The sequence below is a fragment of the Leptodactylus fuscus genome, chromosome 3 (assembly GCF_031893055.1).
Source record: "Leptodactylus fuscus isolate aLepFus1 chromosome 3, aLepFus1.hap2, whole genome shotgun sequence".
Classification (NCBI taxonomy): domain Eukaryota; kingdom Metazoa; phylum Chordata; class Amphibia; order Anura; family Leptodactylidae; genus Leptodactylus; species Leptodactylus fuscus.
In genome coordinates, this window is record NC_134267.1 from 182,155,811 (window position 1) to 182,180,623 (window position 24,813).

Genomic DNA, 24,813 nt, shown 5'->3' on the forward strand with positions numbered 1-24,813 from the left:
TGAAGGAGATGGGTGTGGTGGAACCTAAAGCAAGGAATGATAGACTCTTGCACCATAACCTGTGACTGGAGGATGGAGCAGAAGCCTGAACGGGCAAAGACATTACATCATGCTGTAGTTTTCAGCCTTTTAAGGGTTTTACTAGAATGTTGTAATATTGTATTGAATTGATTTCATATAAAATTGGAGTCCTCGCCCAATATTGAGGACATAAGAGGACAAAAGAGGACAGCTGTATTAGAAGCAAAAAGGGCCTCAGGAAGGGGAGCCAGCTATTGCCAAGTTATAACAGTGCTTTATGAAGATATAAGTGTTGAATTTCTGCTAAATGTACTTTCCATTTTCTACCATATAACATAATCTGCTGGAGACTCTGAGGAAAAAAGCTACTCTAACACTAGTAAACAGTAGTTTCTAAGCAAACTCTAAGAAATGTCTTTAATTTTCCCAGGAAGACACAAGTTTTACTATGTCTTTAAATGTTTGTATTTCCTGTGTTTTCCTAGACAGTGTAAGATGAGATCAGCAAAGGCGTGCCTTGCTTCTGATGTAAAGGATAAGGCAGAAATCTGCTCTAACTGCTGCACAGCTGGGAGAGAATGATCACAAAATTAACTCTGCTTCCTTGCACATCACAGATGCTTGTCTGCTGGCTCTGTCACCCGGGCTCAGATCTAGTCGTAAACTAATACCTGAGTACTGGATTCTCTTCTGAGGTAAGAGGGAGACCAGACCCTCCTTAATATATGCACATATAACTATTTTTTTCATTTTATATAGAAGAGTATGTTAGATACTGACTGACTTTTTTATAGGTTGCCTGCTTGTATCCTCAAGCTGTTAAACAAGTAAGTACTTCTCCAATTCTTCAGTAACACTGCACATAAGTGATATTTGTATGATTCCTTGCTTAAACTATTGAAGCAACTGAAACTTAAACTTTCATCTTTGCAATGTTTGTTATATGTTACAATGATACAATGTAACAGTCACACAACTATTGTCTCATCTACCTATATGATTTTACAAATGTCATATGACTATGTAAAAAGAATAGTTTATCTCTGTTTCCATCTGTCTTAAATGACTGCAACACTCTATAGACAGATCAAGAAATCGGAATTCTTTATAGACGCAAACATGTGCAATGTTTTATCCTTTAAGAAGTTTTTATCAAACCCTAAGTCAACTAAGTGATGATGCTCCAGAGAGTAAAGAAATACAACCAGAGATACGTGTCTGTTATAAGGAATAAGTGCATGAATAAATAGACAACTGAATGTTATCAATGACCATGTTAAAAGAACATGTCCTTGTACATGTTAGTAATGTGGAATCAGTGCTGATAGTGCTCATTGCAAAGGAAATGTCAAGTGAATCACTTACTTCCAGGAGGAATAAAATAGCAAAGTGACATTCAGAATTCTTAATTCAGAGGGAATACAAGTATTACGATAACATATGGCAGGTATCTTTCAGACCAGTGATAACCTATTGGGTTATTGTCCAGACTTCATTCTTGAAGGAGCTCTATATCTGAAGTCCACCTTTCTTTTTAAAGACAAGTATACAAGACACGCTGCTAATATAATACTAGTAACTAAAATGTAAGAAAATGTTTCCAAAAAAGAAAAACTGAAGATAAGTGAAGTTAACTTGTGTCTATAGCTTCAGACATTTCTGTGAACTAGCTGCATTCATATTGCCAATGGAAAGTGTTTAGAAATAATAGATACTTTATGTTTAATGTCCCGATACATTGGCATCTATATGTGCTGTGCAGTATACAGTATGATGTTTGCTCTGGCAATAAAATAACTACAAAGTCTACTCCCTTCAGTAATGTAACAGAAATGTTCGGTATTACTTGCATTCCTCTATCTACAATGTCCCCCTTTTGCCTTTTGACATAAATAGAGAACATCTGTTGCGGCACAGTTGCTAGGTTAAATGTTCCTTTAAATAAACATTGTAACACATTGTAGATTACATTCTTGATGATTCTGGATGTGCATGAAAAACAGCAACACCGCATTCTGCTAACTGTCCCCAGCTCAGGAGCTTACATCTGTACTAAAGGGGATATATAACTCATAGATTAAGTTAATTCACCATCCATTAGGAAATCTCTGGTGTATGACAAAAATGCACTTTCCACTATGTGATTATTCATTTGGGAGTCTTTTAGTATACCGTAGTGAATCACTTTTTGCATGTACTGTTTACTAGGCAATGGGCCAGCAAAGTTTTAGAGAATGCACAGTTGGCAGGTGATGCTACACGGGCTCTGCACTCGTGTGGACTCCAGCAATGTCACTTGTTATTCAACTGAAGGACTTGTTCATTGATTCAAATATACAGGGTCCGATGGACAAAGTTATGTTTATGCAGAATATTATGCAGAATATTATGCATTGCCAAGCTCTGGCGAGCAGGGTCCTCAGTCCCATTGTGTGAAATGACTTTCTTTGTAATGTATCTTTCTGTCTGTATCTGAACCCTACAAATTGTACAGCGCTGCGGAATATGTTGGCGCTATAGAAATAAAATTTATTATTATTATTATTAAAGGAACTTGGCGTCTGACCAGATTTGCCTGAACCATGGCAATACAACGTCCGCTCCCAGCACCCAAGTGGGAAAAAGGACAGCAGTCCCCAATGGTGCAGTAAAGTCAATTTCCTGACAATAAATGTGCATTTCTTTTCAATATGTGGGGTTAAGGGGGTGGGCTATCAAGGGAGTCCCTGAGTTCCTTTCCAAATACTTCTGGTCAGTAAGGTTCAACTCTAATTTCTATTGACAATCTTTTGGAGAGAACATCACTTTGTATCTAATATCAAATATTTGATTGTCCACCATATAATGGTAACATCACTGTAGTATTAGATAGATATTATACTATATATTATACATATATAAATAATTATACATTATATAATCTATCTATCTATCTATCTATCTATCATCTATCTATCTATCTATCTATCTATCTATCTATCTATCTATCTATCTATCAATCTATCTATCTATCTATCTATCTATCTATCTATCTATCTATCTATCTATCTATCATCTATCTATTTATCTATCTATCTATGTATCATCTATCTATCATCTATCTATCTATCTATCTTCCTTAGATTTGACTACTAAAATGTTATTGTACATTCTCTGAACACTAGCACATTTGTTCCTGGTCTGGTCAAGCGTTACCCATGTATTTTGATGAAGATGAGTTTGTGAAAGATGGAAGTTTTCCAAAATAAACTGAGCTTCTATATTAATGGCGAGTGGGTGTATAACAAATTAGTGTGTGGAATGCTGATCTGTACATGCCTGCCTGCAAATGTATCTGAAAGCGGAAACTAAAGTATAAATTCACATACATATTTCCGCCTCTATTTGGAGTGATATTTTTAAGTGATGGACAAGATAAAATGTAAAAATGAATTTTAGAGTTTTACAGAAAGAAAACTTTGAACGGTTGTGTATGACACGGAGGCAGATTATAGAGAGCGTTTGTGAAGCGACTGCTTGAGAATGTTTCCTACATAGTGGTACCGAGAACACCCTGTTTATTTAATTTGAAATATTTCTGTCTGTGATAATAAACAACATAAAATAAATGGCCCTTAAATTCACATTCCATGATATATTATAAGCAAAAGGAGTCACAGGAAAGCAGAACATATTAGTTGTTGTTTATTCTTGGAAAAATAGTTTTATCAACAGAAATCAGCTAGAAGTTATTAGCTATTTGTGAAATATTTTTGCGGAATCTAAATACCAGGATTGCTTTTGCTCTATTGATGAACCGCCTAGGATATATTATGTATATATCACTCTAGGTTTTAGTGGTGATCACAAACAAGATATGATATTACCATAATATTAAAAGCCACTTTGCAATATTTGCAAAAACATCAGTCCATGTCATATAAATATTTTTTTGTTAGTCACAAAGCAGCTTCTGAATTTTTGTCTAAGCACAATGGGCAATAATTGTCTTATCTCAAAACAACATAACTTCACTTCTGCTGTACAACTACAATAATTTGGTAATATATCTCATACTTATCCTAATATCACATGAATATCAATTGTTTTCAAGGTTTCCTAATGAAGCTATACCTCAAGTGGTATCTCATTTAACTCAGTGTGACACAGTATTTTTTCTTTGTTAAAAATGTCTTCCATTAAAATTTATTACATATCTCCAATGCACTAACAGGAGTAGTGACTTGCGTATTACAGACCACTTAGTTTTGTTTCAAAGAACATTTGATTCTGGACAAAAATGTCATGCAATTTATTTTTTTTAAAAAATGTTGCTGTTCTTTACCTGAAAAACAGCTCTAAATTTTCTGCCACCACGGGTCTCACTTCTAGTTACTTTGCTGTTCACTCCTTGGTACTAAGACAGTCCCGCACTTAGTGCAGATTGAGACAGATTCACAATGAGTGAAGGGAGGAGGGACTGCTTTCTTTACACAGTGGATGGAGAGTGGTGGGGCTGTTTTCTTCACAGTCCCTGCACACATCCTCAAACTGCTTTCTCGTGCTTGTCCTTGTTCTGTACCAATAAATTTTCTATGGTTTATCTTAACATTCGACTATTCATTAATCACCTAAATCTACCAGTGAGCGCGGACTTGTGTTTCTCTATACTCAAACCGCTTTCTCTGCACACTGGACTGAGAGCATTCTGCAACACCTCACAGCATACTATACACTTGTATCTACATCTGGCTGTTTGTGTTATTGTTCATGGGATGTTGTGCTCAGATTTCTCTCTTCTTAGTGATTTGTTAAAGGGATTCTATAATTAAAATCCCTTTTTCCAGTAATATCATGTCGGAATAGCCATAAGAAAGTTGCCACCATCGTTGATATATCAGTTTTTCCCGGTGTGCAAATGAGTCTCCAGAAAGCACAGGGGCATCCCCTGTACTGCTTGAAGACTCTCCAACGACGTCTCCATCTTCTACAGGTGCACCTCTCTGCTGCGTCCTTCATGTTGTCTGCTACTAGAGAGCCTGCGTTCGGAATCTAAATTCTGTACATGCGCAGTCGGCTCTGCCATTGGGCTTTGGGCACAGCTGTCTGTGCATGTCTGTTTTGCCATTTTACACTAGCGTATTGTTCCTGCAATATAGAGGCATCGCTGGAAGGTCTTCAGGCAGCACAGATTCATTTGCGTATTGGAAAAAAAAACAGTATATTAACAGAATGGCGGTGCAGAGCAGAATTATAAAGGTAGTGGACAAACAGCATAATATTACCTGAAAAAGGGATTCTAATGATAGAATCCCTTTAAGCTGTAGCATGTCCTGTATTTGCAGTCCAGTGTCCCAGGATCTCCGGTATTATGGTCTCTTAGACTTTTCTCAGTAAAATTTGTTTGCTATTTTGCAGTTGCTCCTGGCAGAATTATATCTACATAAAACAGTATTTGTAGTAGTGAATAGGAGAGGCGGGAGATCGCTCCATATTGCACAAACTCCCTGCCTTAGAATGAAATGCAAAATGTTCTGCAGCCACAATGGGGCTAATAGCAGAAAAAAACTAGTAAACTATGTATGAAGGCTTATACAGCCAGAGAGTAATATGCTCAGTGACACCCTGCAGATATTTCAATTTTTCATGAAAACTCATGTACCCCAAACTCACACTAGGTGTTAGACTGCTGAAGTGGCAGATTTTGAATGTTTGGAAAACAATCCTTTGTACAGAAACCAACAAACATTCATCCCATACAGCCAGCCATCAACTAAAATTGGCAACTTGTGTATAAGCTAGACTGACAGTCCCCTGGGAGATTGCCCTAGTAACACACACCCACAAAGTGAACATCATTTTGTTTCCATCACTTCATTAGAATTGACCAATCTTTCATCTTTTCATAGTGTTTGGGGTAGTTAAACATTGTCAAAATGTTTCTTGTTTGTGTGTTTGGAATAGTCATTCGTATGAATGGTCGACAAATGTTTGTTCCATACCATCTATAGCACTCTAAAATCTAATGTGTATGGCCATTCACAGATTTGGCCATCCCTTTGTGAGGTTGGGGTTCCAACCATGAAGCGTGAGTTTCATTTTAAGTCATAATCGGAAGCTGATCTTTGCAACTTGGATAGGAGGGTTTCTTTTTTCCTATGGTACTTTATTGTATTGGTTTTATATTGTACTATTAAGTGTCTACTTGTATATTGACGTGCTGATTTATTTCACTTTATTTGAGTTGCATATTCCAAGTCCAGCCTCGGTGTGACGTCCACAAATTGGTGCTTTCTAGGTACTGCAGTGAACTGTTTGTTGAGTTACGTCAGTGAGTACGCCTCAGTTACTTCAGTTTGGTATTCTGCTTGCTACAGGGCAGATGGATAATCATGTACTTATGATCTGTCTCAAGTGACTATTTGCTAAATCAAATTTAAAGAAGAGAGAGACAATAATGCTGATTTATGCTGCAGATCCCAATGTGTACCTAAACATATATTGGTAAACAATTGTTTTCTGTTGCAACAAGTGTGTAAGGGCCCCTTCACACGGAGGATACTCCGGCTGATTCGGAACGTATAAACGTTCTGAATCAGCAGCGTCTAAAGCAGGTCCCATTGCTTTCTATGGGAGCCGGCATACGTGCACTCCCCATAGAAATGAATGGGCTGCTTTTTCCCATTCATTTCTATGGGGAGCCGGCTGTATGCCGTATGCCAGCTCCCATAGAAAGCAATGGGACCTGCTTAAACGCTGCTGATTTGGAACGTTTACACGTTCCAAATCAGCCAGAGTATCCTCCATGTGAAGGGGCCCTAAGAGTAACAGTAGTAATGATTACTTCGGTAAGGGTTTATGGTAGCAGAGCTCCCTACACTCGTTTTTGGGATAGTTTTTACTTCTCTCAAGATGTGTTAGTATAAGATCCTCCAGTAGTCAGAAATATATTACCTATGTAAACCATGTACTTTAAATCTCCATATCCAGAGCGATCCAGAGAACTTTAGGATCATGCCCAATTAGAAAACAATTATTTTAGTATATACTGGATACAGTATATGTCAATTCTTACTATTTCTCCTTGTAGCTGCTACTAGGTTATGACCATAACCTATACTCAGTGTAATAGAGATAATTATTTTGTCAGACTTGTTGATTTGTAAGCCTTTATACACATTGGAAAACTGATCGTGTGATGGACATTCTTTTACTAGCCGTCACACAACCTTTAACTGTGGGTGAAGAGGGTTGTCCTAGGGTGTAAAAGCCATACATCAGCATGTTCACAGCAGCCAATTTCTGGCCTCAGCAGATTTGTAGTATACATGACATCATCACAACTGAGGACAGTGATTGGCTGCTGTGGTCAGGAGGATGTACGCCATATGATAGGTGCACCACCAGAGCATCAGTGCAGAAGTAGGGCATTTCTCATGTGCTGCTGTTAGGTTACTTTTTTAAAACCCTGTACAACATTTTTGACAACAAGTAGATCTGCTAAGTACATAATGAGACAGAGGACAGGAGGACAGCAATTTCTAAGTCTTTGATATCTTAGAAATAAGACTGAGGTTGTATTTCCGACTCCATTAGACTGTACTGAGAATAGTTTACTTACTTACATCTCATATCTAATCCTAGCACTTTCTTTAAAGGGATCCTATCATTCAATCACATTTTTTTCTCATTAACATGTCGGAATAGCCTTAAGGGTGGTTTCACACGGGGTTACGCTCCACTCATTCAGACATGTAAACACATTTCAAAGTGACCGCTGTAAAACAGAGTCCCATAGACTTAAATGTGTGCCGGTCTTACGTGCTACACATTGAAATCAATGGGTTTAAAAGCCTCCCATTGATTTCAATGTGTAGCGCGCATAAGACCGGTACACATTGAAGTCTATGGGATTCTCTTTTAAGCGGTCACTTTGACATGTGTTTACGTGTCTGAATGAGCGGAGTGTTACTCCTTGTGAAACCACCCTAAAAAAGGCTATTCTTCTCCTGCCTTTTGTTGTCTTCTCCGCGCCACCGTTCACTTGAAATTCCATTTTTTTTCGGTATGTAAATGAGTTCTCTCGCAGCATTGGGGTTGCCCCAGCTCTTAAACAGTACTGGGGTGTCCCCAATGCTGTGAAAGAACTTTCCAGTGCCGCCTCCATCTTCTTCTGGAACGAGGTCTTCACCGCATCTTCTTCCGGTGGTGGCTTCTATCTTCTAGGCCTTGGGCGCATGCCTGTGGCCACAAGAAAAACCGCCGCTTACACTGCATTGTAAGCAGCCCTTTTCTCATGGCCGTCGGCATTTGCAGCCAATTTGCCCTAGGCCCAAGGCCTAGAAGTCTGAAGCCTGTGCCGGAAGAGGACGCGTGAAGAGTTGCTGGAGGAGATGGAAGCGGACCTGGAGAGAGTTCTCTTGCAGCATTGGGGACACCCCCACTGTTGTTTGAACGCTGGGGACCGCCCTCAGTGCTACGAGATCTTATTTGCATACAGACAAAAAACGGGATTTCAGCCCATCATATTTACTATAACCCATGTCAGAAGATTAGCATTAATTACACCTGAAATCTATGATAAATCCCTGCATCTGCCCGCATTAAAAACTGGGAAACAAGGTACAAAATCGTGAAGCATTGTTGGAGCAATTCAAGGTTGTTCTACAAGTATGCCAGTTTGCATTGGTTGGTAAAATCTCCCCTGGCCTTGCACTAAGACATAGTATTTGTAGATGTGTCCCAGTATCTGCTGCAAGGCAGCTGAACATGCCTTAGGCTAGGTTCACTCTATCTTACACATTTTAAGCTTCTTCTTTAAAACATCAAGTAATTGTATTTTTCCGCTATATACAGCAAAACACAATGATGACCATATATTTACAGTATTTTTTATGGTCAAACATGGAGTCAGCATTCCAGTGTTGGCGGTGAATAACAGCAAATGACATCTGCTAGAAAAACTGTAGCCAACTCAGCAACTTCCTAAGACTTCAATACATCATAAAAAGCTGACAAAGTATCAAAGTACTTTACAACAGTGCTGAAAATTAAATTACTTCTTATTTGAAGTTGCTTTGCAGCATACAACCTTGATGCCTACAAATTCTTACTTACGTCATGTAGTTCTCAGAGTATTCTCTTATCTTCTGGCACTGTTTAAGACAATGTCATGATTTCTTAAATAATAACCCTTACTTTTAATAAGTAGGGACCCAAAACATAAATTATAACATCTGTCATATACTACATTGCAAACCCATGGGTTGACCAAACTGCTGAGATGAGAGCACAAATTACCGTCATGGGAAACAAATGAAACACAAGCTATATAATAGCTATCAGTGTCACACAGCATGTCCATGTAATTGTATTAAAAACAAATGGTAAAAATCCACAAAACCAATTAAAACTCATAATAGGATCATGAAACCAACATGTTACCTTAATATCATCAGGTTCTGAGATCTATACCATGAGACATAAAGCAGTAAATAGATAATGGTCAGAAATAGCGGGCTCTGGCACCATAATGTATTTATGGAAGCGATTAGGGAAAGTTTGGTTTGTACTCCAACACAAAGATGGATCTTGAGTAGCTATTACCTTGTGATCTGGTATATATGACTATCCTCATAGCATATGAACACATTAGTCATTTTATACAGCATGGTTCCAACAGATATTTATTATATCCCCAGTAGTTATTTAGCCATGGGTTAAATATTTCCAAGCATGTTAGGTTTAGTATACTGTATAGAATTGCATAATCTCTATCGTACAATGTGAGTATTGCTACATTTCAGAAACTATGATTGTAGAAACATTCTGTCTAATCACAGAATGAGCGTCCATGAATTGAAAAAATCCATCATCGTCATTTCATCTCTGCCATCATGCATACTTGTATTTGATTTCATGGAGCGGCTCATGCTCCGGAAAACTTTTTCATAATAAAAGTTACGTTTTATACAAAGGAATAGATGCTGGATTTTTTCAATTCATGGACGCTTGTACTTACACCTTGGGCTGAGAGGCCGAATTTTCTGAGCACCTTCCTTTCTTCATAAGGTAATGGACATTTTTTTTTTTTTAAATCAGAAGATCTGTGGGTGAGCTGACATATGTTATTTATTTAATCACAGAATGGGCTGGAAAGGTGGTCAATCCCCCTGAAGACATTAGGGGGGATGATTGATTGATTGATTATTGAAGTATGGTTATATCAGACTTCTAAATCATTGCATTCTTGCTCGCGTTATATTTGCACAAAATTTCAACTTTTTGGGAATTACTATGCTAGCTTATAGGTGGTATAGATTTCAGGCATGATTTATTCCAGAAAACCACCACTGGTCCTGCCCATAGTACAATGTCACCACAACTTCTTTTTGGAAAGTGATAGCACAAAAATTATACTTGTAACAATTTTCATCACAAATGGCATTTAGAAACACAGAAACTCAAAGTTTGCAACTTTTTTTCTTTACTCCACATAAGTGGCATAGAGGAATAATAAATGCCCCCCAATATGTTTTACAGATGAAGACCAATGGTATGAAATTACAATATATAGGGATACTTTGAGAAAAGTATTTCTGATTATGTATTTCATGAATAGAACCTGTCCTGATTTATTACACACTGTAATGCAATAACATGTGTGTGTCTATGTCATCAGATACAATCAGATGCATGTAGTATCTCTGTCTGATAACCTGGCCACAATAAGGAAATCATGGCTGGGTATCTGGCAAGAGCCAGACCATAGAAAGTTCCTGCATTCGGGGTTGTAGACAAAAGACTTTCACCACTACGATGGGTAGAGAACATCTTTAAAACAATGCAACATTTTTATTTCTTAAATAATTACTAGTTACTAATACTTTCATAAATATTTCACTTTCGATGGTCTACACATTTAAATATGTTTATGGGAAAACCCCTTTAAGCTACAAGTTTAAACATGATCCAGAAGATGGGAATAAATTACCTATTACCTGGGCTCAACCTATGTGGCAGACCCCGTAGTATCCACCTTAACTGCTGCATCTGTAGTTTCATAACTGATTATGAAATAACATATGTCAATAGTAGGATGAATACACACATTACAATCAGTAATCTACAAAAGTCATAAAGGTCTGGAAACAAAATAAAGTCAGGTTCACATCTCCGTCGGAATCTCCTTATGAGACTCCATTGCAGATTCTGCTGAAAATAGGACATTAGGCGGACCCTATTACAGTCTATGGGGTCAGCAGATGTCTGCAGGTAACTGCTGTTTTAGTGGATGGGTTCTCTGTTGTTTGGGTCCCCCGGCAGACATGAACGATGGAGAGTCTAGCGCAAGTGGGAACTTAGCCTAACTTCAAAACAAGAGACATAAACATATACCAGTTTTAGCAGTGGAACAAGTTAATCAATATGCAGCAATTCTTAGATCATGAAGTCAGGGTCTCATTCTAAAGTATTAATTGTATAGAGTAATGCTGATTGATGCTTGTAAGGAGGAATAAAGACAGATTATTTATTTATTTAGTTGGTTGAATCCACAAGTGTTTCCATTTATCTCTTACTATAAAGGAATACCATGCCCAGATAGATTTGTGTTTATGAGTGGTTCAAAGTTCCAAGTGGGAAAGCTTCTCCATATGTGCAACTTGGGATATTTTCCTAAGCAGGAAGGATGGATCAGAGGCCCATTAAAGGGGGATGAGAGATTATGTTCTTGAGAATAATTGAAGCCACAGGTGTTTATGAAATCCTTTAGGGAGTACAGGCCAAAGATTGAGATGTTTATTATGGCTGCAGATAAGGTCAAAGATAGTTGGACTTAATCCCAGTAGGTCTTGATTTCCTCACATTCCCACCAGATATGAAGGTATGTGCCAGGGTGCTTATGGCATTGCCAGCACAGAGGGGAAGCAAATGTAGAGTATTTGTGTATTAAGGATAGTGTCATGTATAGGGTTGAACGATCGTGTTTGGAAAAGACTGGATTCTGATCAGCGATCGAGAAAAATTCACGATCGTGATCGGAATTCCGAACACGATCTTTTTACATGGGATCGAGATCGGTGATTATTTCCCACAATGCTTTGCTACTGGCCAAGCATTGTGGGAAAAGCTAACAATGTTAGCCTTTACACTGAGTATATGCTCCGCTGATTCTGAGCGGAGCGTATACTCAGTGTGAAGGCTCCGCTGCGGTTCCATAGGAATGAATGGAAGCAGCCGGCACACAGCCTTAACCCCCTGCGTGCCAGTTGTGTCCATTCATTCTAATGGGAGACTAGCTAAAATCTCTAGTAGCTACTTACCTCCAGAGATGGATGGTCCGGTGCCCGGTGTTCTCGTTCTTCTTCGCCTCGCTGACTCCGCCTCCCAGGTTAGTGTTTAAGAGCTAGGCAGAAGGCGGGGCTTGTGGCTTAGGAGAGTGTGGGCGGGTACAGGGCGGGGAGACATGACGTCTCCCCTCCCAGTACCCGCCCACACTCTCCTAACCCTCGCACACTCTCCTAACCTGGGAGGCAAGGGGCAGCGAGGCGAAGAAGAACGAGAACAACGGGCACCGGACCAGCCATCTCTGCAGGTAAGTGGACACCTGGGGGGACTAAGTAGCCAGAGGATTAAAAAAAAATCACTACACAGCATGGATTCTAACAATTAAAGTGTTCAATTGTTAGATTCCATGCTGTATAGTGAATAGGATTGTTTTTAAAATCTGATCTCTCATTAGTAAAAAAAATCCCATTGACTTGCATTGGGATCGGAATTGAGATCGAGATCGGGTTCGAATGAAAAATGATCGGAAATCGGATTTCAAAATCGATCCTGAAAAGTCAAGATTGGCTCAACCCTAGTCATGTACCATCTGGTAGTTTGTATGTCGATTACTGATGTTGAATACATCTGGATGGTTCCAAGAAACATTAGAATATGGATTTCATGTCCTCTGGGAATAGAGAGATCAGCAGTTCTGACTCCCATGCTTTAAGGAAGGAGAGTAGGGATACCCCTTGCTCCTTCCTTTGAAAAGGTAATAACTTGTCTAGGGAGTTCTTCAATTTCGGTGGGCAGGAGGCACACAATACTTCGGATTTAGAGTAGTTGATTTTGAAATTAAATAGAGATCTATAGCTGTTTGATAATATTTTTATACATGGGAGAGTTGATGATACAACTGAGAGGTTGGTAATAAAAAGGCGAAGATCATCTGTGAACATGGCAGTTTTATGTATAGTGTCATCAACTTTGTCTTTGCTGCTGAATGAATCAAGGTCTCGATTGTCAAAACAAATAGTAGGGGAGATAGGTGACTACTCTGCCAGTGAGATGAGTGAGATTAAACAGAGAACAGACCTTAAAAATACCTTGGATATACCCTCAGCCATTTCCAATGCTTCAGAAGGGCTGCCATTGACTCTAACTTTCGTACAAGGTTGGTTATGGAGAAGTGTGCCTTTAGAGCTTGGGGAGGTAAGGAGTGGGAGTCATCTAATGAGCTGCAGACATGTAAGAATTGAGGGAGGATAATCGAGCTAGTTTGCTTATAGTAGGAAGCCGGAAGTCCGTGCAGATCAGATTTCCCTAGTGTTGTATTACAAAGGGCTGCTTGCAGCTCAGTCTTAGTAAACTATGCAGTAAGTATATGCTGTTGGTGGCTCCGGGTGGTCGGTAAAGTGAGTGATCGGAGGAACTCCTGAATAAGAGCAGAACGGTCATGTATCTCAGAGGGGGACCTCAGATTATATAGGTCCTGGTAGAAGGAGGAAAATTCTGAGGCTATATCCAAGGTATTTTTAAGGTCTGTTATCTGTTTAATCTCACTCATTTCATTAAATTTCTAATCATAGTTTCATGGAGGAAATAAGTTTATCTTGAGTTGCAGTATAACTGGGGCATGATCAGATATGGTGATCTGTCTGATAGTGGGTATTGAAGATTACGCAAAGTGGTGGTGAGATATAAAAATATAATCTAAGCGCTGGTAGGAGTTATGTCGGTTGGAATAAAAAGAATAATCTCTGGTAGCTGGTCTCTATGAAATTTAGTAAGGAGAGGAATTTAGGGAGTTTATTAGGTGATGCCAAGCTTCATGTGGGGATACATCGGTGGAGGAACGTCTAACGTCATACCACCTTCCTACATTGTCCTGATCCTATAAATAGGAGTGCAGTGAGTCCAGGTGGGATTTGCAGGCTCCATGTCCAAGGAGCATTGTTTGCATCTCAAGGTGTTCAGTTGTAGTGCCAATGCTTCCTAATGTCACCAAGTTCTCTGACTGGCTGAAGAGTTTTCTCTATTATTTTTTGGAGGCTTTTTGTAGGAGATGGTGACTATTGAGGCTGGGTCAAAGGTGATTCCTTTCTCCATGAAACTTTCAGCACCTGAGTCTGCTGGGTCTGGTATTTAGAGAGCACATTTCGCAGCAAGTGTGGAATGGAGTGGATAGCGCTTTTTGAGATACTTGTCAATATCTGCCTGAGATTTTTTAAATTGCTTTGGCATAGAACGTGAGTCTCTATTTTTTATTTGGCCAACCTTAACCACATTGTAAAGAGAAAAGGTCTGTCAATCTGAGCCTGGCGAAGGTAGAAATAATGGATTCAGGGGTACATTAGAGGGAAGGTCAGAGTCCAGTCAAGATGCACACCTCCTAGGCCTCCCAACCTGATGTTTATGTATTGATGGCAAGAGAAAAAGACCACCTGCAAGACCCCAGAGTTCTGTGACAGCAAAGAATGAGCAGTACAGGTTTTGCACAGAGGGTGCAAGTGTGTGCTGTCTCTTTAAGAGGCACTGTGGTCACTGAGACAGAAATGCAGGGTATAGCAAATTGTGGTCAATTCTGGGGCATTTCTGGAGCTGTGGCAGCTATGATTTGAACTTTTGGGGCAGAATTTATTGGCTTATGGTGGAAGTTAAGAATATAATAAAATTCAAGATGGCTGCCATGGTGTGCATTAGAATGAGGCCTCAGAAATAGCGGTTTCCCCAGGGCCAGGGGGGTGTCCAGAGTAAATAAATACCTTGATTAGTGAACCAAAAGACCATGGTGCTCTACGCAGGAGTCTAGCACTCAGCTGAGGGGTAATGAGGCCACAGTGTCTGAAAATTCAAGTTGAAGCTAAGCCACAATTGTGAGAGAAGCAGCTCAGGAAGTCCACCGAATGTAGGGAGAGGAGCCAGGTTTTTTCCGCCATGGTATTGTCTGTGCAACACTGCCAGTGGTGGTTCGGAAGTGGCTGTGATGTAAGGCCATTGCCAGAAGTGATCTGACCAGTGATAACCTTAGAGTAGTCATCTGCTGGAGCCAATCAGGAAGGTTTAGGTGTTGAATAATGGGGTTCCTAAGTGAGGTAACAGAGGGACCTCGTGAGGTATGTCAGATCAAGTTGCAAATAGCTCAACGTGCAGCTACTCTCTATATAAACTATTTCTAACTTGTCTTCACCCCCTTTACTTGCTCACAGTGTTTTCGGAGGACATTCCAGGATAAAGCTACATTTAAAGGCATGCATGACATAATCATCTTTGCAGTGTGTTTGGGAACCAGAGGGGGGATCTGAGAGGTACGAACAAGCATCTGGAATGAATGTGGCTTTCCCATTCTTGTTTTGAAATCTGTTTTCCCTTGGGCAACTGCTTTACATTTGTAATATCCTATATATACCGATTCCAGAAAGTTAGAGATACAATAAATATTTATGCCTCCTTAAGGAATTAGAAAAGGATTTCACCCCTGAGAGTTCACCATGCCATTTTTTATTGGAATGTTCTCCCCACATAGAAGAATTACATATGTTTTCTATTTTCACAAAATATTGTGTATTTTGCATCCCTTGTGCTGCATTCAAGTTTAAAACAACATTTTTATTGCTATCCAGTCTCATCCAGTCAGAAATTCTGGTTGAATCCAGCTCCACCAGCCTTAAAATAAAATCATGTACAAAGGCTGAAGACCATGTGCTACAAGCTGTCATTGCAGCTTTTCTGTCAGATACATCCATTAATAACAATGATACATTACTGTAATTATTACATTCCCTTGGATGATTATGGTACTAAAAGAATACAATGTATCACAGCGGCTTGTTTTTATAATTGTAGATACTTAAACGTTACAAAAATCATAAGAAGAACACATGAAATGATCACAGTTTTTCCACCAAACACATGGAAATAAGTTTAGTAGCTTCTTAAAAATTCGACTCAGCAATTTTTCATCTACAAGATACACTATGTGGCCAAAACTGTGTGAGGACCCAAACATCTTATTCATAGAGATGACTGAACTGATTTGACCCAAAATTTTTAGAAATAATCTTGAAAATTTTGTACTTCAATTTGCACAAACCAGCTAAAATGGCAGCCACCTTGTGATAGCATGGAAAAAGTAGAGAAGAATCTCATGACCTCTGGAATCAGATGGATTTGCCCAAAATGCTTTGCCAGCAGCCGTCATGACATAGGACAGCCAATCATTGCAGACTATAAGTCAGAGGTAACTGATAACTGCATGAAAAATCCAGCTAGGAGGAGAAGGTGCCCATTTTTGCAGAAGAGATTACAGAGGCAAGAACAGTTAGGATGAGTTGCTGATAATACATTGTGGGGCTTCTGGGGAAACGTAGTGTTAGGAATGGACAAGAAGACTTTGATATAACTGATAGAGAAAGATAGGAGTCACTCGTGTGTTAAGCCCAGTTCACATCTGTGCATGGGTTTCCATTCAGGAAGTTCGCATGGGGACCCACTAAATGGAAACCTAATCCGCATAAAAAGTGGTTACCTAAGGAAACCCTTGGACCCCATAGACTATATGATTTTCGCTCGGTTTCCACACGAAAAATGCAGAGAGAAAAGTGCTGGTTGCAGGACTTTTTTCTCCGCATTTTTCATGCAGACAGAGGAACAGAATGGCCTGAACGCAGATGTGAACCAGCCTTAGTGAAGTGATAAGGCTGTGTTACTTTACTGCAAAAAGATGTACTGTATCCATGTCAATCACGATTCTGAGAGTCAAAACATTTTAATATGTGTTATATCCAAGACAGACCTTCCTTCTCTAGGACCACTCATCTGAGCATACTTGTGCTGAAAGTAACAAAAATGATTGCTCAGGGAATGGTCAGGCCAAGAGGAAAAAAATCCCAAGTACATTGGTATCACTGCAGCAGCAACTATTGAAAGATACAATGAATTGGAGTTGTGAATATAGTGAAAAGTCCTCTAAATGAGCATGAGCATTAGAGATGAGCGAGTACTGTTTGGATCAGCCAATCCGAACAGCATGCTCCATAGAAATGAATGGATGCACCTGGTACTTCCGCTTTGACGGCAGCCGGCTACGTCCATTCATTTCTATGCGAGCGTGCTGTTCGGATCGGCTGATCCGAACAGTACTCGCTCATCTCTAATGAGCATTAATACAGAGATAATCCTATTACGATACTATAGTGACCTTTTGTTAGATTTTGAAGCAGGCCTACAGAGATTTTTACTCAGTGTGGTCAAAAGCAATGTTGGTTTTGGCTCATGTCCAGCATTCCCATGTACATCAAAAATGTTATTTCATAATGATTTTGACATGGAATAGCGACATATCGGATGTTTTCATCAGTGAGATCCTCACTGATTGCTGAAACCAACAGACATAAGTGCTCCACTGAACACTACTATATAAGCTCTGATATCCCCTAGAGTGGGTGAGGCACACAAACACCATGCCATACACTTCAATGAGATCGCTTGAGATAGATGAAGTACAGCACTCATCATCACTGACAATTCCATTGAAATAAATAAACCAGTGAGTGTTCAACACAAACCATCGCTCCATTCAGAAAACTCTCCTGCTCTCCTGATCGGTTGTGATCTCAACAGACAGACCCCCAGCAATCTTCCAGTTATTCCTTATCCTATAAATAAGGGTTAACGTCTTGAGATTGGAACACACCAATTTAAGATTGGTTGTTGAGCTAATGTTTATAAGGGTCACGTAATAGCAGATGTGATTGCAAAGAAAATTCAATCATGTAATATCTCAACATGTTCTATCCTTTGTATTAGGGGATAAATTTTGATTGTGGTAAAACCCAATTAATGTCCACTTAGTTGTGTAGATATCTCTGTGAACAATATCAGTCAATTGAAAGATATTGGTGCCTTTTTAGCTGCAACATGGCTGCACCTAAGCTGGACATTGGCTGCTACATCTGTCTCAAATAGAGTCCGCAGCAGTCTTTTCTGCGGCATTTTCGGCTGCGACTTGCTACATGGGACCTTAGCTTTAGTGCATCTTTACTCTTCAATTTCACAAAGCTTGTTACACAGAACATTTGCTTCAGTTTGTAAACATTATAAATCTACCCCCTGGTCAAAGCTGGAGGATATGGCTTAGTTTATTACTTGTACCTACTAAGAAAATATTTTCTGTGACAATGGACTCCAGGGAATGTCGCCTTAAACAAAGGTGACCCTTCGTAACAGGCTCCACCATGAGGTTTACACAGTGCTGAGAACAGTCTGCTCTGCTTTCATGAATTACATGTGGCAGGTGGAATGTGTACTTTGAAGAAAACAAATCTGTGAAGTGCTGAAATCTTGCGGTACGTGCTATATTTATTTGTAGACGTTAATACATTTTTACTGGCAACGTAGAGACTACTTGGTGGTTAATGTTTGTGTAATAGTATCGGAAGTTACATGTCAGATCATAGAAACACATTTACAAAACATAAGCAACAACTTGTATCAAGATAGTCATCTACCACATCTGATGGCTCCAAAATACATAACCACGATCCTTCTTGTCCTGAGGCAATGTTAATCGGCTTCCAAAATGTTATTTGTTTGGATTAATTTTAGGTCAATGCAAACTAGAAATAAGACAGAATGTTCCAAATTGCGAGTGAATGAAGTCATATGGAGATTCTTACTCCAATTACACAAAGCAAGTGAGCAGAACATCACCGTGCACTGCCACTGTGCTAGCATACTAAAAGAATGACTTTACCATGCAGCGTCTATACGACATAAGGAGATGTTTAAGTACCATAAGGTTGGATATCAGCCAGCAATACTGGAAGAGTACAGAGGGATGCCCTGGGAAATGAAGCCCAGCTGTGGTCCGTGCAAAGGGGAACCCTAAAGCACATTGCCTTTATTTGGTTACTTTTACAGTATGTCTCTGCCAGGTACCAAACCCAAGACCTGTTAGGGCTCATTCACACAGGGCAAGAGGGGGCGGATTTTGGCGCTGAATCCACGTCATAATCCGCTCCCTCACAATAGAAGTCTATGTAGACCGCTAGCTTACTTTTTTCCATGAGCGACATCCCTTTCTTCAGGCGGATTCCGCGGCTGATTCAGTCATGGCAGCATGCTCTGGACTACGCCTACTCCGGAGCGGGAAGCCACAACTTCTTACAGGTTCTTTTTACAGGGCTCACTGTGTCGTAAAAATTACATACAATCACATCCATACCAAATATATATAGTTTTAGTTATGTTTTAATACTTAAAAAAAAAACTATAGAACTGTGTAAGAGGTCAGTTTTTATTGATACAGTTTTATGGGGTGTATAATGTTTTGACCACTTTTCATTGTATTTTTTGGGGGGAGGTATTTGGGGTTTTAGGAGGATCTCACCATAATGGATAATACTTTTGGATGCAGAATTATTTTGATTACTATTATTAATAAAATAAAGGAAGGTGGGTGATTTGAATTTTTTTTTTTTACTTTTATTTTTAGCACTCCAATTCATTGCCCATGCAGTATACTGCAATATTTCATACGACTGCAATCTGCTTTGCTGTAGGGTCTGCTCTGAGTTTTTCTAGGATATTGGGGATTCCCACAGCAGAGCAGAGAGTAGCTGTGAGTCTTGGCATCGGCTTGACCACCATGCTGAATGCTGGCACCAGCCTTTCTGGGCCCTGCATCAGTGATGATATTTTATTTATGCCTGTATTGCACTCAACAAGTTGACATTTCCAAGTGAAAATAAAAAAGCGATACTGGCTGAATTGAAAAAAATGAGAACCATGCAAAAATATCATGTGAGATTCACTCATTTTTAAATGCAAAAAAAGTTGGTTGAACCATTTAACATAAGTATAACTAGAAATTGAAACAGATTGGTTGCTAAGTAATAAGGCATGACATCTTCATTAATAAGATAGTTAAGCAGTATATCCCTAAGGCCTCTTCACAATTGCAGATCAAGGTGCGGTCCCATTCATTTATATGAGCCCAGACTCACAACAACAGTTTTTGCAGCTGTGTGTCTGTGCCATGTTCAAGACCCGCAAATCATGAAGTGTGTCCTATTTTTGGCTGCAATTGGACAAACAGACCAGTGTAGGGAACCATACAGGATTGGTAATTGTGGACGACATACTGATGCAATGCAGACATGTTTTTGTGCAGATTACAGATAAGTATTTGCAGACCATAAGTTCACTACATTTGTGTGCAGGAGGCCTAACTACTACTGAACTGTTATTTATCACTCTCATGTTACTTCAAGGTTAATAGCAGAAAACCAGTCTGACAGTAGCTGGTCCATGTTATATGGAGAACTTGCTTCAAGGGAGTTGTCCAGGATTTTGTAGTAATTTACTATATGGCCTGTCCTTTGGATAGGCCACAACTATCTAATCGACAGTAGGCCCCACATGGACGTGCTATAACACAGGGCCAAAAGGGGAGTCAAAAACAAAAATCAAAAAATGTAATTGGCTGGAAGGGGTTAACAATAGTAATAATAACAATAAATCGTAAGTTCGCTGTACTCATGATTGGATCATTCCCCCACTTATTCCCAATTCCTTCCACTCTTCTCACCAGGGACTTCAGAGGACATAAATCCTCATATACTGTATACATGACAGTAGCAACTCGCTATTGAGAGGGGTGGGAAGAATGGTGGTGTGGTACTCAGGTTCATGAACACTTTTTATGCAGTTTGGACCTGTCCCTGGTTTATGCCAGTCTTCAGGTTTCATGTGCGATGGAGATTTTCTAATGATATGCAGAGAGCACAATTCAGGACTCTCATTTTCTAATGCTGGGTTAAGCAGAAGCACCTCTTACAGCGAAGCTTCTAAATAACTCCAAGAAATCAAGCAAAACAAAAATAAATTTTATAAAATATGGCCATGTACTTGTCTTTGTATTCTTGACCCTCCATTTTGGCAAGCCCCTAGACAGCAATAACAGCAGATGTTTTTCAGATTGTAGCAGCGCTTTCGTGTCTCCTCCCTTCTGAAGTTCACATTTGGATGAAAGAGAAGCTTAGAGAGTAATTACACTGGCAATAAATGCAAAGATTTTTCTTTTTATTTAGGATGAAGTTTATAGTCAGATTTAGTGGTGATAATTCTGCGAAAAGGTGTCAGAAAATTTGCAAGTAAAAATTAAAGGGGTTTTCTTGGCTGACCTATCAACGGGATAGACCATCAGTATCTGATTGGTAGAGGTCTGAGGCCCAGCTGCCTTCGGATGTCAGATACTATAAAGACACAGCTGGAAGCAGCTCTACTCCTGTGCAAGTAATAGTCTCTGTCATTCTACTTAGTCATGTATGCCCTGAATGACTGTACTTATCTCTGTCCCCGATGCAAACAATCACATGACATGACCAGCGGACACTGACTTCCATAAAGAAAATGATTGGTTAACCCTAAATAATGTGAAAGTTGCTAACTCATGTGCATCTCCTATAAATTCTGCCCCACATGTGGCTGCAGTATATACGGCTTATATACTCCAAGACCATGGGATCTTTCCCCGGTGAAGGGAAACGTGACAGTGAATGGATGTATTCTACCATATATGAGCTGAGTGACATTGACCATATACTGCAGCAGATAAAACAGAACGGTAGTACCGAACTCTTAGGTTGTGGAGGTCTGTGGGGGGGATTCTCCAATCCATAAATTTCAAGGCACACACTTATGTGAAGATGTTTAACTTCATTGAAAAAATTATTGAAAAGGTATCATATCAATAAACATCAAATGTAGCATTAAGTATCTATTTGTCACATCATAGAAGGCGCTGCATGACACGACTGATCCAGTATGATGTCATCGATGGTGCTGCATAAATAGAGGCTCAAGACGTGTCTTTACATAAGATATTATAGGGAATGCTACATAGGAACATGGAGGTGTCACTCTGCATCCCTGTACCACGCTCCTCTCAGATCGACTTGAAAAAGGTCACAACAGGCCAAAATGTGTAATTTTGATCAGCATTTCTATCTTACTATATCAGATGTAACATACTATGGAACATGTGCTATAAAAGTACAGCCGTTATATGCAGCATTCCCTATTATATGTGATATGAACACACACATTGAGCACCTTCTATGACATCATATGAGAATCATCTGCTTTATGCAGCACCTTCTATAATGTGATAAATGGGCCTTCTATGATGTGACAAATGGTCAGTCTATGATGCGACAAATGGACCTTCTATGATGCGACACTGCTACTGTAACAGTAAGCAATAAACGACAATTCAACAAAACACAATATGGGATATGGTAGCTCTCGGCTGGGATCCCTATAGGTTTGAAAGCCACTATCAGCAGCCAAGCCCAGAAGTAACCAAATGTCACCCCACAGCTAGCGTGGGGCCATACCTTTGAAGTACCCAATATATGATCATGTCTTCTTTACCACCTAAGGTTGCCTGCCTAAGGAGGTTAGCTTTCACCTCCTTACATCTTCCCCATAGAAACTCCATTGTGAAGTGGGAAACTCTACTCAGAGGAGCAACAAACTTAACGCTTGCCTCACTACTACCTATGGGTTACCTCAACCTAGGGAAACTAGAGTCTACAAGCAGTTAAATGAACCTTGGCTTCTCTGAGTTGCTGGCAAGTGTTCCTATAGGGATTAACAGCCCTCATTAAGCCATCCCATGCTTGGGGTAATGCAATTTTGACCTGGAAGCCACTCAGAGTCCTGCCTGCAACTAGAAATGGGGCTCTTAAGTAAGGCACCTCAGTCAACAGCCAAATGTCCTCCCAATGCCAACACACTCTGAGCTGCAGATCTTTCTTCAGGCATTCTGACATGGCTACCAGGTCCTCCAAGCTAGGCCAAAAAAACTTGCCTCATTCCAGTCTTTTAACTAACACATATTCATACATATAATATAGCCGATGCATCAACCACAGCCTTTAACAACTGGAGGCTGATCCACCACTTCAGGAGGTCAACAGCAAACAGTCCCTCTTTTACCCTTTTCTGGATCTGGACTCTATCTGTTTGGGCTTGGCTTTGTTAACTTGACGCCTCCTCTGACTGAACAAGTATGACTGGACTCATCCTGTGTGGCTGGCTGGCTGGCTTCATCCTGACACCTCTTCATTCATATTCTTTTCACCTGAATGTGGACTTCTCTAGTTCGACATTTTTTCTTCCAATATCTTTTCCTCATCCATGCTCATAGCTTCATGGTCATTTTGTAATGTATGATAAGATATCCCAAGTTATCAGTGATAAAGGGGCCACACGGTGGCTCAGTGGTTAGCACTGCAGCCCTGCAGTGCTGGAGTCCTGGTGTTCAAATCCTGCCAAGGGCATAAAACCATCTGCAAGGAGTTTGTATGTTCTCCCCGTGTTTGCATGGATTTCCATCCCATATTCCAAAAAAAGACATAATGATAGGAAAAATGTACATTGTGAGCTCTATGTGGGGCTCACAATCTACATTTAAAAAAAAAAAAAGTTATCAGCTATAAGATTTCTACACCTGTATACGTCAGACCAGGTGTTTCGTAGCTGTACGATATGCCAAATCATTATTTCATCAAATCTTCTAGGTACCACACAAGGTCTCGTCACTCCTAGCTACCAGACTGCACTTGTGGTCAACTTTTTGGTGTCTCACCAATCTTTATCTACCTCTACTTTCTGTAACAATATTTGATTTTCTCATCCATCTCATAACCGTTGCAATGCTAGAAGGCTAGTCATTCTAAAGGAGGCTGGGAGGCAAAACTTATTTACCAAAATTGTTGCACAGAAGAACTTTCCCTGTTGCTCTCAGTAACAAATTACAATAGTGAATAGTGCCCTGCGATTGGTTGCTATAGGAAATAATAATGTCAAATAATGTTTAGATCTAAGGCCTTACATGTTCTTTCTAGGCACAAGGAAGCTCATCCATTGTGTTCAGTGCGGATAATACTTTTTTAACATCCTACTTGAGATTAACTCTAAACTGTGTATATCACGATAACATGACATTTAGAACCTCTTATCTCGCCTTCCAGTATCACAGTTCTCCAAAATTATATCAAAATGTCTTGGAAATGTTGTACATCTTTGCAACAATATCACTGCATCAATGATGAGAATCTTTTTTCCCACGTACAAGTTGATGCCTAACAATTTTGGCTGATAGAAATGCTCGATAATTTAACAGAAATAACTGTTTTAATAACTTCACAAATAAATAAGTCTCGCGTCGTAAATCCTTGACAAGATTTTGCTGGCCAAACGCTTCAAACAACACTTAAAAAGTAGTTCCATGTGTGTTGGAAGGCTGGAACTGAAGACCTTTCCTTTCTTGTAACATTACACGTTGCATGCAAAAGATAACCCCTGTAGTAAAATAAATTTTGCATATTCCAAAGTGTTTGGTTTCATGAGGATATGAGTTTGATCCACAAGTGTCTTGCGGAGTGTGAAATGAATATGCACTGAAAGGCTATGGACACCTTTGCACAGATTTTTTTCTGTTTTTCATTTACTTCCTAAATGCAAAATGAAGCA

At 39.6% G+C, this 24,813-nt stretch overlaps 1 protein-coding gene across 1 annotated transcript in view; it reads left to right on the forward strand.

Annotated features, from left to right (window-relative positions):
* The first annotated feature begins 585 nt into the window (after positions 1-585).
* AGTR1 (angiotensin II receptor type 1) overlaps positions 586-24,813 on the forward strand; it is a 53,853-nt gene continuing 29,625 nt past the window's right edge. The window contains exons 1-2 of the mRNA XM_075268856.1: positions 586-716; positions 816-848. The gene's annotated coding sequence lies outside the window, so the exon portion shown is untranslated. The remainder of the gene's footprint in view (positions 717-815; positions 849-24,813) is intronic.